We start from the raw sequence: 13,381 nt of genomic DNA, 5'->3' as shown, positions 1-13,381 counted from the left end.
GGGTTCAGGAAACGGACACTTGTCAGTTGAGCGTCCGTTTCCTGCACCCAACTGCCGGCTTTCTTTTTTTTAACTTTATTTAGTTTGGCTGCTTTTCTGTACTAGTTTTAAGAGTGCTCAGCTATTAACGCCTGCTCCAGACAGGCATTAATTTCTGATCGCTAAATGTGCGTCCTAGACGCACATTTTGTTTTGTATCGGGAGTGAATACCTAATAGCCTCATTCACATGCATTTGCGTGTGATGAGCGCTATTAGATTCACTCCGCGTTGGACGCGCATATACAACCCGCGTCCAACTGCGGGTTATACAGTGCGCTCGGCTGAGCGCGCTGTATTATATCGGCCCCATAGAGTGAGATGAGAATGGATGGACCTAGAATAGCATGAGATAGGACAGGATCAGGAGAGTTTGGTTCCAATAGCTAGACTGCGGAAAGAAGGGCTGGGATAGAATGAGATGAAATAGGAGGGATAAACTGGCCTAGGTACCTCTAGTAGTGCAAAAAATTATAATTAGTAGTAATTAGGTTGGGGATGGGTTGGATTGCCAGGGGGTGGCAGGAATAGACTGAGGAATAGGGGAAGAATGAGGGGAAGGCTCGAGGTGGAGAGGGAAGAGATGATATGGGGAGGAAGGTGAGATAAGGTGGAAAGGCAATGACAAGGAGGAGACAGTGAGTTGGGGTGGGAAGGGATGAAGAGGTGGGAAGAATTGGGATAAGAAAAGAATGAGTAACCTGGAGTAGGAGGGTTAAGGTGAGGTATGAAGCACTTTACATCAGAAGGAAAGGTGAATTGAGGGAGGAAAGAAAAGAAGGTGGAATGGATTGAGGTGGAGTGGGAAGTGGGTGGAGTGAGGTTGGGATGGGAATGTTGAGGTTGGCTGGAAGGGAAAGGATGAGAACATTTTTCTGGTAGGTGGAAAAGGAAGGAGAGGGATGGAAAGAGGGTGTATGGAGGGATGGGGCAGGTGGAGAGAGAAGTGGTTGGGTGGCATGGGACGGACTTGACTTCAGAAGGAAAAGAGGCAAGGTGGAGTGGGTTGGAAAGGGTGAGATGGGCTGACATTGAAAAGGAAAGAAGGTGGAATACTGAGGAGTGGGATAACCTGACCTGATTGTCAGTGGCACAAATTTAGTTCAGATGAGTGACTGGGATGGGTAGAACGGTTTGGAATGAGTTAGGGTTACTAGGATAGATTTGTGATCAGATGAAGATGGTAAGTATTGGAAACACATTTCATGTCACTGCTGGACTTTATTGAACTACCTAGTACAGAACTATTTTGGGTTACTTAGGCTTCCGTAGTCTTCTATATGTGTATTTACTTCTTTGTCTTTATAAAATGCCTATGCAGAAAGGACTAGGCAATGTACATATCAAACAAGCATTAAGACCTACAAAAACAATCACTGTTCTTGTTCACCAAATATAATCATGGAGCTCAAATAATTGCTTATAATCAGCTATTATATTATCTAGAACAGTATGCCTGTTTAAAAAGAAATGTTTTTAAATTGATTTAAATGATTTTGCAGTTGAGTTGCTGCATCGCTTCTGGAAATGAGTTCCAAAAGTAGGTGCTGCTGTGGTCTCAGCAAACCTCGCCTGTCTAGCAGCAGGCATGTCAAGTAGACCACGTCGCTGAGATCTCAAGGCCCAGGACGGGCAATAAAGTCGTACCAAAGTGTTAGACCAGGGGCAGTCATTAGAGATAATTAACATGCACAGTCATCCCAATTTTATACTGAACATGCTGAACAATTGGGAGCCAATGTAAATCTAGCAAGACTGGAGAAATATGATCACTGTGGCACTTGCCAGAAATAAATCTGGCGGCTGCATTTAATAGAAATTGTAGTGGCTTTAATGTAAACAATGGGAGGCCGAGGTGAATTTCGTTACATTAGTCAAGAGAGGGTAAAATTGATGCTTGGACTACGGTGCAAAGGTCAGCATTGCTCAATAAGTTTTTCGGGCTATGGAAAACTTGTAGTTTGTGTTGTGACCTGCTGCCCGCGGGCCCCCTCCCGCGAGCAGACTTACCGCGACTCTGCCCTTCTTCACCCGACGCAGCAGGACGCCGTTGTCAGGCCTCCCACGCGGCTGGAGCCGCGGCCTGTCCTTTGCTCATGCGTCCCAGAGGCCGCTCTGGATCCTCTCCGGCCCCGCGGGCTGGGAGCCGCCACCGGACGCCATGACCAGCTTCGCGGCGGTAGGGCCGCATCCCCGGGCTGCACCAGTGGCTGGAGCCGCCCCCGCTGCCGACGTCAGGGCTGGCATCCAGGTCAGCCCTGCCTCTCTTCAGCGTCGCTACGTCAGTGCAGGCTGCTGTCCGCGGTCCTGCACAGCTTTCTGCTGCTTCAGAGGCGCTAGGGCGCGCCTCTGCCTGATTTAAAGGGCCAGCCACAGGAAGTGTGGCTGACCCCACCTCTAATTGGACTTCCTGCTTCTGCCCTATAAAGGACTTCAACTTCAGTCTGTTCTTCGCCTTGCATCGGAGTGTCACCCTTCTGGAGGCTCCTGCCTGCCAGAGCTCCATTAGGCCTTCCTGTCTTCTCCATGGAGTTCCTGTTCAGTTCCTGTTCGGTTCCTGTTCATGCGTCTTGTCTTCGTGCCTGAGGTTCCTGTCTACATGTCTGTCCAGATGTCCCGTTCAAATGTCCCCTCCAGGTATCCTTATGTACCTGCCCTGATCTTCGACCTGATGTTTCTGCCTTCCCGGATGTTCTTCCCTGTGTCTTCGTATGTGCTCCTGGCCTTCTGACCTGTTGGGCCTAGGAGTGGCCAATAGGTGGGATCCGTCCCTGCGCCTCGGAGCTTCTGTCCCCTCCAGCCGTCAGAGCTTCGGATGCCATTGGTCCTGACATCGGAGTTCCTCCTCGCCTGGATCTTCCCTGCGCATGTCCCACTCTCCTTATGGTCCGCGACCAGCCTTCGGGCTGTGTAGGGCGCGCAGTGGGACAGGGTGGTCCGCGACTCAGTCCCACGGGTGGGCTGAGTAGGGCGCCCTGAGAGACTGTGTAACTGTCCTACCGCCCAAGTGTCTTTTGTGATGTCTTCGTACCAATCCTGCTTCAGTTCCTGTCTGGTTCCAGTACGATTGTCCTGTCCTCGTGTCAAGGTCCTCGACTGCCCTCTACCTCAGGCCAGGCCTGCTGCTCCATGCTGTTCGCAGCAGGTCCAAAAGGGCTTGGAATGGTCGGAGGACCATTCAACTTCCGACATCCTCGGATGTTGGCCTTGGGAGCCTGCAGGCCTGGCAGAGGGTCAGCCCACCAGCCACGCTGGAATACGCCGTCAACCCTCGGGCCGGTCCTGGGTTCGCCTGGAGTCGGGCTGAGGCCTAAGGGCACACTAAAACAGCTCACTCACAGCAGAATGCAAGGCCTTCGAGGCCGTTCACAACAGTTTGAAAAAGCCTGTGGTTGTAACAATTTTGATGTGATATCAAAAACAGAGGTTTGAGTCAAGCCACCAAGAATTCTTATACATGTATATAGTAACATAGTAATAATGGCAGAAAAGGACCAAATGGTCCATCCAGTCTGCCCAGCAAGCTTCTTATGGTAGCAGCTGCCGCTCCGTGCAGGTTACCCCACTCTTTCTCTTAAAGGTAGCAACTGATGCTCCGTGCAGAATTCCCAAGCCTTATGATAACCCATACAGAATTTACTGCTAGCAACATTTTTACTGGGTGAAGAGCCTTCCTGAAAATTCAGATAGTGCTGACATGTTTTGCTTATGGCCTTGGCTTTAGAAGCAGTCTTTGCTTTTTCAATACCCCGTATCAATACCCCAGGCCATAAAAGTCGGGGCTCGTGTTGGTTATCATCTGAATCCATTCTTCTTCCAACCCCCTCCCACCACCAAGTGGAGAGTGATGTTGTAGTTATAGAAATGACAGCAGAAAAGGACCAAATGGTCCATCCAGTCTGCCCAGCAAGCTTATGGTAGCACCAGCCGTGCTATATAGGTCTCCCTCATAAAGGTATCATTAGGGGGTGGCTTCTGCCTTGGAAATTACCCCCCATACTTATTTTCCCAAACCATTAAAGTCAGGGCCCTTGCTGGGTTCTATCTGAGCCCAAATCCCCTTTATCTCTTGCTGTTGAAGCAGAGAGCAATGTTGCAGTTACACACAAGTATAAGGGCTTATTGGTTAAGGGTAGTAACAGCCACATCTGCAAGATACCCCCATGCTTATTTGTTTTCCCAGACCGTAAAATTCATGTCCTTGTTGATTGCTGTGTGAAATTAATTCTCCTTTTCCCCTTTTACCCTGTTGTTAAAGCAGAGAGCAATAATGAGTTAATCAACAGTATGAAGGATTGAAGGTTAAGGGTAGTAACCGCCACACCAGCAAGTTACCCCCATGCGCTTTTTTCCTCATTTCCATCCTCTAGCCCAGGGTTCGGGAACCAATGGCTCGTGAGCCAGATGTGGCTCTTTTGATGGCTGCATCTGGCTCGCAGACAAATCTTTAATAAAAAAGTAAAAATCTAACAAAACCCCCCACCCTCCTGACCCCCCCCCAAGACCTGCTAAAAGTCCCTGGGGGTCCAGGAGCGGTCTGGGAGCGATCTCCTGGACATGGGCTGTCGGCTGCCAGTAGTCAAAATGGCGCCGACGGCCCTTTGCCCTCACTATGTCACGGGGTCGACCAATGGCGGCGGTAGCCCCTGTGACATAGTAAGGGCAAAGGGCCGTTGACGCCATTTTGACTTTTGGCAGCCGACAGCCCAAGTCCAGGAGATCGCTCCCGGACCGCTCCTGGACCCTCAGGGACTTTTGGCAGGTCTTGGGGGGGGGGTCAGGAGGGTGGGGGGTTGTAAATTAATTTTGGAGGTCTTGGGGGGGGGGCGTCAGGAGGGTGGGGGTTTTTGTTAGATTTTTACTTTTTTATTAAAGATTTGTCTGCGAGCCCTGGACCACCGGGGACTTTTGGCAGGTCTTGGGGGCATCAGGAAGGTGGGGGGTTGTAGCAAATTAATTTTGGAGGTCTTGGGGGGCGTCAGGAGGGTGGGGGGTTTTGTTAGATTTTTACTTTTTTATTAAAGATTTGTTTGCGAGCCCTGGACCCCCGCTGGACCACCAGGGACTTTTGGCAGGTCTTGGGGGGGGGGGGTCAGGAGGGTGGGGGGTTGTAGTAAATTAATTTGGCAGGTCTTGGGGGGCATCAGGAGAGTTAGGGGGTTGTAGTAAATTAATTTGGTAGGTCTTGTATGGCTCTCACGGAATTACATTTTAAAATATGTGGCGTTCATGGCTCTATCAGCCAAAAAGGTTCCCAACCCCTGCTCTAGCCCGTAGGGATCCACAGTGTTTATCCCTTGCCCCTTTGAAATCTTTCACCATTTTTGTCTTCACCACCTCCTCCGGAAGGCCATTCCAGGCACCCAACACACTCTCCATGAAGAAATATTTCCTGACATTTCTGAGTTTCATGATATGACCCCTAGTTCAACTGATTTCTTTCCAACAGAAAAGGTTTGTCGAATGTGTATCATTAAAACCTTTCAGGTATCTGAAGGTCTGTATCATATCTCCCCTGCACCTCCTCTCCTCCAGGGTATACATATTTAGGTCCTTCAACCTCTCCTCATAAGTCATTTGATGAAAACCCCACCACCATTTTTGTCACCCTTCTCTGGACTGCCTCCATCCTGTTTCTGTCTCTTTTGAGATAAGGTCTCCAGAACAACACAATACTCCAGGTGAGGCCTCACCAAGGACTTGTACAAGGGGACTATCACTTCCTTTTTCTTACTGTATATTCCTCTCTATGCAGCTCAGCATAGCCTTCACCTTGTCACATTGCTTCGCCGTCTTCAGATTGCCAGACATTATTACCCCAAGGTCCCTCTCTTGCTCTGTACACAACAGCCCTTCACCCCCCAAGACATATAGCTCTTTCGGGTTACTACACTCCAGATGCACGACTCTACACATCTTGGCATTCAATCCTAGCTGCCATATTTTTGACCACCGTTCAAGCTTCCTTAAATGACATCTCATTCTCTCTACTTCTTCCAGCATGTCCACTCTGTTGCAGATGTTAGCATCATCCGCAAAAAAACAAACTTTACCTTTTATCCCTTCCGCAATGTCGCTCACAAAGATATTGAATAGGACCAGTCCCAACACTGATCCTTGCGGCAGCTTAACACCGTTCTGTTTTCAGAGTAGGTTCCATTTACCATCACACACTGTCTTCTATCCGTTAACCAGTTTGTAATCCACGCCACCACCTTGGCACTCACTCCCAAGCTTCTCATTTTATTCACAAGCCTCCTATGCGGGACCGTATCAAAAGCTTTGCTGAAATCCAAGTATATCACATCAAGTACTCTTCCTCAATCTAATTCTTTAGTCACCCAATCAAAAAAGTCAGATTTGTCTGACAAGACCTTCCATTGGTGAATCCATGCTGCCTCGGGACAGCAATCCTCCTGACTGCAGATAGTTCATTAACCTTTCCTTCAGCAGAATCTCTATTAATTTTCCCACCACTGAGGTGAGGCTAACCGGCCTGTAATTTCCAGCCTCCTCTCTGCTCCCACTCTTGTGAAGTGGGACCACCACTGCTCTTCTTCAATCACTCGGCTCCTCTCCCGTTTCCAGGGATCTATTGAAGGGTCACTCAGCGAACCTGCCAGCACATGTCTGAGCTCCCTCAATATCCTGAGATAAAACTTGTCGGGCCCCATGGCTTTGTCCACTTTCATTTTTCCCAGCTCTTCCCATACATTTTCTTCTGTAAACAGAGATTCATCTACTCCATTCCCATCCACAGTCTTGTTAACTAGCGATGGTCCTTCTCCAGGGTCTTCTTTAGTGAACACTGAATTGAAGTATTTGTTTAATATTTCCGCCATGTCTTTGTCTCTCTCCACACATTGATCCTTGTCACCTTTCAATTTCACTATACCACTTTGGACTGTTCTTATTTTTCTGGTGTATCTGCAAAATGTTTTGTCACCTCGCTTTACCTCATTGGCAATTCTTTCTTCTGCCTGACTTTTTGCTTTCTTGATGACTTTCTTCGTCTCCCTCAGTTTCACCAGATATTCTTCCCTGTGTTCCTCATCTTGGGATTCTTTATATTTCTTGAACACTGTTCTTTTTGCTTTTATTGTGTCAGCCACCTCCTTTGAGAACCAGATCAGTTTCTTATTTCTCTTACTTTTGTTTACTTTTCTAACATAGATTTGTTGCTTTTGTGATTGCACCTTTTAGTTTGGTCCATTGTTGTTCCACCTCTCCTATTTTCTCCCAGTCTTTTAGTTCTGCCTCCAGGTATGTCCCCATTTTGATAAAGTCTGTATTTTTGAAATGCAAAACTTGGCTCTTCTTATGACCTCTCCTTATCCCATTTGCAATGTCAAACCATACTGTTTGATGATCTCTGGTGCTAAGGTGGGCACCCACCCGGACATTAGAGACATTATCCCCGTTAGTGAGCACTAGGTCGAGTATAACCCCTTCCCTTGTGGGTTTCATTACCATTTGTTTGAAGAGAGCACCTTGCAGGGCATCCACTATCTCTCTATTTCTGGTAGATTTCGCAGAAGGGATTCTCCAGTCTACGTTCGGCAGATTAAAGCCTCCAACAATCAACATTTCTCCCTTATTTCCCACCTTTTGGATGTCTTTGGCCAGATGTCAATTTCTTCCATTTGAGTTGGAGGCCTGTAAACTACACCAGTAAAAATGGATGCACCCTCATCTTTTTTTAGGTCAGCCCATAATGCTTCTTCTCTACCCCACATTCCTTGCAGTTCAGTTGCTTGGATATTGTTTTTGATATAAAGAGCTACTCCTCCCCCTTTTCTGACCTCTCTGTCCTTCCGTAACAGGTTATAACCCGGTATAGCCGTATCCCAATCATGAGAATCCATGAACCATGTTTCCTTAACAGTATCAATGTCCAGGTCCGCTTCCACCATTAGGGCCTGCAGGTCTGAGATTTTATTGCCCAAACCACGAGCATTTGTAGTCATAGCCTTCCAATGATTCTCCCTTGATTTGTTGCAGTTCCTAGGCACTTTTTCTGCTTTTTTGAGCTGACTGATTTTGTTATTTTCTCCTCCCATGTCCTGTTTTGTTAGGGGGTGACATGTCAGTTTCATTGGCCATCTCCTGCCACTCCCATTCTTTAGTTTAAATGATAATTTATGATCTGAATTTGTCACAGCAGCCTCCTTCCTGCTACAGACAAATGTAGACTATCCTTACCATATAGCCTTTTACTGCCCTAGACACTACCCCAGCCTCCACTGTATCCAAAACCATTTTCTGTATACCAGGTTTTGAGCCAGGAATTGAAATTATTTATATGGCATAGCTTCTCATTTCCCTTTCTATGAACAGGTAATACTTCCGAAAAGGCAATAGTCTTTGCAATGTGTCTTATCTTGCCTAGATTTTGGAAATCTTCTTGTACTTCATGGATACCATTTCTATTGAGGTCATTGGTCCCCAGATGGATGATAACACTGATATCAAAGTTCCTTCTTTCTTCTTCAATGTTGGATTATCTGATTTACATTTCTACTTGCTGAGGATCCTGAAATGCATTTAACTCTTGTGTCATCATCAAAAGTGCTCCCAAATTGGTTCCTCTGATGATCGAGTCTCCCAGCAGAAGAACTTTTCTTTTATGACACTTGATTGTGTTGCAGGGCTTCTGGGTGCATTGGGTGACTTCACATTTAGAAATCACTTCAATATCTATTTCTGAGCTTTCTTCATCCTCCACTGCATAAAAGGCATTATGTATGGGCAACATTGAGGAGAGTGGGTGTCTTCATCATAGGTCTTATTCTGCCAGAGCCCACTGTTATCCATTTGTTCTTGGGTATTTGACTTTTGGATGTCTGACATCTGTGTAGAAATGGTGGTTGATACACAGGATGCTGTAAAGTTGGGGAAGGTGGATGCCTGTTTGTCATGTCTTGTTCTAGTTGCGTCAAGGCTTATTGGTTAAGGGTAGTAATCCCTTGCCTTCTGTTAAGGGTACTAATTGCTTCTCCGTGCAGGTTAGCCCCATGCTTATCAGTTTCCCAGACTGCAAAACTGTGGGCCCTTGTTGGTTGTTGTCTGAATCCAACTCCCCTTTTCCCCCTTTCCTGCTTGCCATTGAAGCGGAGAGCAATGTTACAGTTACATCAAAAGTATGAAGGCTTATTGCTTAAGGGTAGTAACCGCCGCACCAGCAAGTTACACCCATACAACCTTTTCTTTATTTCCATCCTCTAGCCTTTAAGGATCCACAGTGTTTATCCCATGCCCCTTTGAACGCGACTGTTTTTATCTTCACCACCTCCTCCAGAAGGGCATACCAAGCATCCTTACCCTCTCCATGAAGAAATATTTCCTGGAATTGGTTCTGAGTTGTCTCTCTTAGAGTTTCTTTTTGTGACCCCTAGTTCTGATTTCTTTCCAGTGGAAAAGGTTTGAAGTTTGTGCATCATTAAGATCTTTCAGGTATCTGAAGGTCGGTATCACATCTCCCCCGGACTTCCTCTCTTCCAAAGTGTACATATTTAGATCCTTCAGCCTCTCCTCGTAAGTCTTCTAATACTGGCTCAACACCAGTTTGGTTGTCCTTCTCGGGACCGCCTCCATCCTGTCTCTATCCTTTTTGACATACGGGCTCCATAACTGAACAAAGTACTCCAGGTGAGGCCTCACCAAGGACCTGTACAAGGGCATTATGACCTCATTTTTCTTATTAATTATTCCTCACTCTATGCAGCCCAGCATTCCTCTGGCTTTAGTTATCGCCTTGTCACATTGCTTTGCCACCTTCAGATTCCCAGACACTATTACCTTGTGATGGAATGATCCTATTTCCCCTCTTTAACCTGTGCAAGATGAAATTTCAGACCTATTAGTAAAAATTTGTAACTTATCATTAAAATCATCCATTGTACCTGAAGACTGGAGGATAGCAAATGTAACCCCAATATTTAAAAAGGGCTCCAGGGGCGATCCGGGAAACTACAGACCAGTTAGCCTGACTTCAGTGTCAGGAAAAATAGTGGAAAGTGTTCTAAACATCAAAATCACAGAACATATAGAAAGACATGGTTTAATGGAACAAAGTCAGCATGGCTTTACCCAGGGCAAGTCTTGCCTCACAAATCTGCTTCACTTTTTTGAAGGAGTTAATAAACATGTGGATAAAGGTGAACCGGTAGATAAAGTATACTTGGATTTTCAGAAGGCGTTTGACAAAGTTCCTCATGAGAGGCTTCTAGGAAAAGTAAAAAGTCATGGGATAGGTGGCGATGTCCTTTCGTGGATTGCAAACTGGCTAAAAGACAGGAAACAGAGAGTAGGATTAAATGGGCAATTTTCTCAGTGGAAGGGAGTGGACAGTGGAGTGCCTCAGGGATCTGTATTGGGACCCTTACTGTTCAATATATTTATAAATGATCTGGAAAGAAATACGACGAGTGAGATAATCAAATTTGCAGATGACACAAAATTGTTCAGAGTAGTTAAATCACAAGCAGATTGTGATAAATTGCAGGAAGACCTTGTGAGACTGGAAAATTGGGCATCCAAATGGCAGATGAAATTTAATGTGGATAAGTGCAAGGTGATGCATATAGGGAAAAATAACCCATGCTATAATTACACAATGTTGGGTTCCATATTAGGTGCTACAACCCAAGAAAGAGATCTAGGTGTCATAGTGGATAACACATTGAAATCGTCGGTGCAGTGTGCTGCGGCAGTCAAAAAAGCAAACAGAATGTTGGGAATTATTAGAAAAGGAATGATGAATAAAACGGAAAATGTCATAATGCCTTTGTATCGCTCGATGGTGAGACCGCACCTTGAATACTGTGTACAATTCTGGTCGCCGCATCTCAAAAAAGATATAATTGCGATGGAGAAGGTACAGAGAAGGGCTACCAAAATGATAAGGGGAATGGAACAACTCCCCTATGAGGAAAGACTAAAGAGGTTAGGACTTTTCAGCTTGGAGAAGAGACGACTGAGGGGGGAAATGATAGAGGTGTTTAAAATCATGAGAGGTCTAGAACGGGTAGATGTGAATCGGTTATTTACTCTTTCGGATAGTAGAAAGACTAGGGGGCACTCCATGAAGTTAGCATGGGGCACATTTAAAACTAATCGGAGAAAGTTCTTTTTTACTCAACGCACAATTAAACTCTGGAATTTGTTGCCAGAGAATGTGGTTCATGCAGTTAGTATAGCTGTGTTTAAAAAAGGATTGGATAAGTTCTTGGAGGAGAAGTCCATTACCTGCTATTAAGTTCACTTAGAGAATAGCCACTGCCATTAGCAATGGTTACATGGAATAGACTTAGTTTTTGGGTACTTGCCAGGTTCTTATGGCCTGGATTGGCCACTGTTGGAAACAGGATGCTGGGCTTGATGGACCCTTGGTCTGACCCAGTATGGCATTTTCTTATGTTCTTATGTTCTTAAGATCAGGCATTTAGCCTGGTCACCTTAAATCCTACAGAGAGAGCGGGGCCCTGCTAGGAGGGGAATAAGATTGTGACTCCAGGTGGGATCAAGAGACCCCAGCCTCTCCAGGAGAAGGCAGCTCTTGTAACATATTTTGACCTAAATTGAAGTTATTGTGTAGGTAGATATGTGAAGTGCTGTTTATATTAATAAAAGTTAAGATGGCAGGAGTCAGTGTGTTTTCTCTGCTCAGTTTCAGAAGATTTGCTCGGTCATCCTCATGCACCCCAAGATCCCTCTCTTGGTCCGTGCACATCAGTCTTTTACCCCCCATCACATACAACTCTTTTGGATTACTATATCCCAGATACACAACTCTGCACTTCTTGACTTTGAATCCTAGCTGCCAAATCTTCAACCACTCTTCAAGTTTTCTTAAATCACTTTTCATTCTCTCTACTCCTTCAAGCATGTCCACTGTGATGCAGATCTTAATATCATCCACAAACAGACAAACTTTACCTTCTATCCCTTATGCAAACTTAACTAGGAACTGAAAAATTTTAAGATGAAGGCAGCAGTCCAGCAGCAAGAGAGGGCCTCCCAGTCTTCTGCATAGAGTGTAACAGGTATAATTTTTTACCCACCAGTGAGAAAGATGCAAAGAGCTCCTGTCTCAGAGAATGAGTCCGATCTCTGGAGGCTAGAGTGGCAGACCTGGAGGAGATGAGGCAGACAGAGAGGTATATAGATGAGACCTTCAGGGACATTGTAGCCAAGTCCCACTCCAGTCTAGCAGCCCTGGTGCTGCCTTGGAGGAGGAAGATCTCATGATTGGAGAGCATCAACCTGGTTCAGCAGGAAATGATCCTGTAGCAAGGACCTGCTCTCCAGGTGGTGTATTGTGCTCTTGCACCAAGGATGTGTTTCCTAGGGCTACTGCCCAGGAGGGAAGGGTTTGGTTAGCCATCATAGTTGGTAATTCGATTATTAGGAATGTAGACAGCTGGTTGGCATGAGGATTGCCTGGGACCATGCCTACCTAGTGTGAAGGTGGCAGACCTCACGCATCACCTAGATAGGATTTTAGACAATGCTGGGGAGGAGCCCGCTGTCATGGTACATGTGAACTCCAACGAAATGGGAGTGTGGGAGGGAGGTTCTGGAAGCGAAATTTAGGCTCTTAGGTAAAAAGCTGAAATCCAGAGCCTCCAGGGTAGCATTCTCTGAAATGCTTCTTGTTCCACATACAGGTACCTAGAGGCAGGCAGAGCTCCTGAGTCTCAATGCATGGATGAGACGATGGTGCAAGGAAGAGGGATTCAGTTTTGTAAGGAACTGGGGAATCTTTTGGGGAAGGGGGACTTTTATCCGAAGGGATGGACTCCACCTTAACCATGGTGGAACCAGGCTGCTGACGCTAACCTTTAAAAGGGAGCTAGAGCAGCTGTTAAACTAAATCAAAGGGTAAAGGCAACCGTTGCTCAGCAGCGCATGGTTCAGAGGGAGGTATCTTCGAAGGATACTAATGAAGTAGTAGAGTTAGGATGTCCCAACAGAGAGGTTCCAATATTAAGAAAAGTAGTCCAAGTGCCTATAATTAAAAACTCACCTGAGCTAAAAGATTCCACTTTATCCATGTCAACTGAAAAGCTGAATGTTAATACAAACAAAAAAAACACTTTGAAATGTCTGTATGCTAATGCCAGAAGTCTAAGAAGTAAGATGGGAGAATTAGACTGTATAGTGAATGATGACAGACTTAATTGGCATCTCAGAGACATGGTGGAAAGAGGATAACTAATGGGATAGTGCTATACCAGGGTATAAATTATATCGCAATGAAAGAGAGGAGCATCTCGGTGGCGGGGTGGCACTTTATGTCTGGAATGGCATAGAGTCCAACAGGATAAAGATCCTGCATGAGA

The 13,381-nt window shown here is 45.9% G+C and overlaps 1 protein-coding gene across 1 annotated transcript in view; it reads right to left on the bottom strand.

Annotated features, from left to right (window-relative positions):
• The window catches only part of ERF (ETS2 repressor factor), a 120,470-nt gene that overhangs the window by 29,847 nt on the left and 77,242 nt on the right, over positions 1-13,381 (bottom strand). The gene's annotated exons all lie outside the window — the stretch shown is intronic.

Source organism: Rhinatrema bivittatum, chromosome 14, assembly GCF_901001135.1.
Source record: "Rhinatrema bivittatum chromosome 14, aRhiBiv1.1, whole genome shotgun sequence".
NCBI lineage: Eukaryota > Metazoa > Chordata > Amphibia > Gymnophiona > Rhinatrematidae > Rhinatrema > Rhinatrema bivittatum.
The sequence above is the reverse complement of the archived record's forward strand: the minus strand, read 5'-3'. Positions and strand labels throughout refer to the sequence as shown.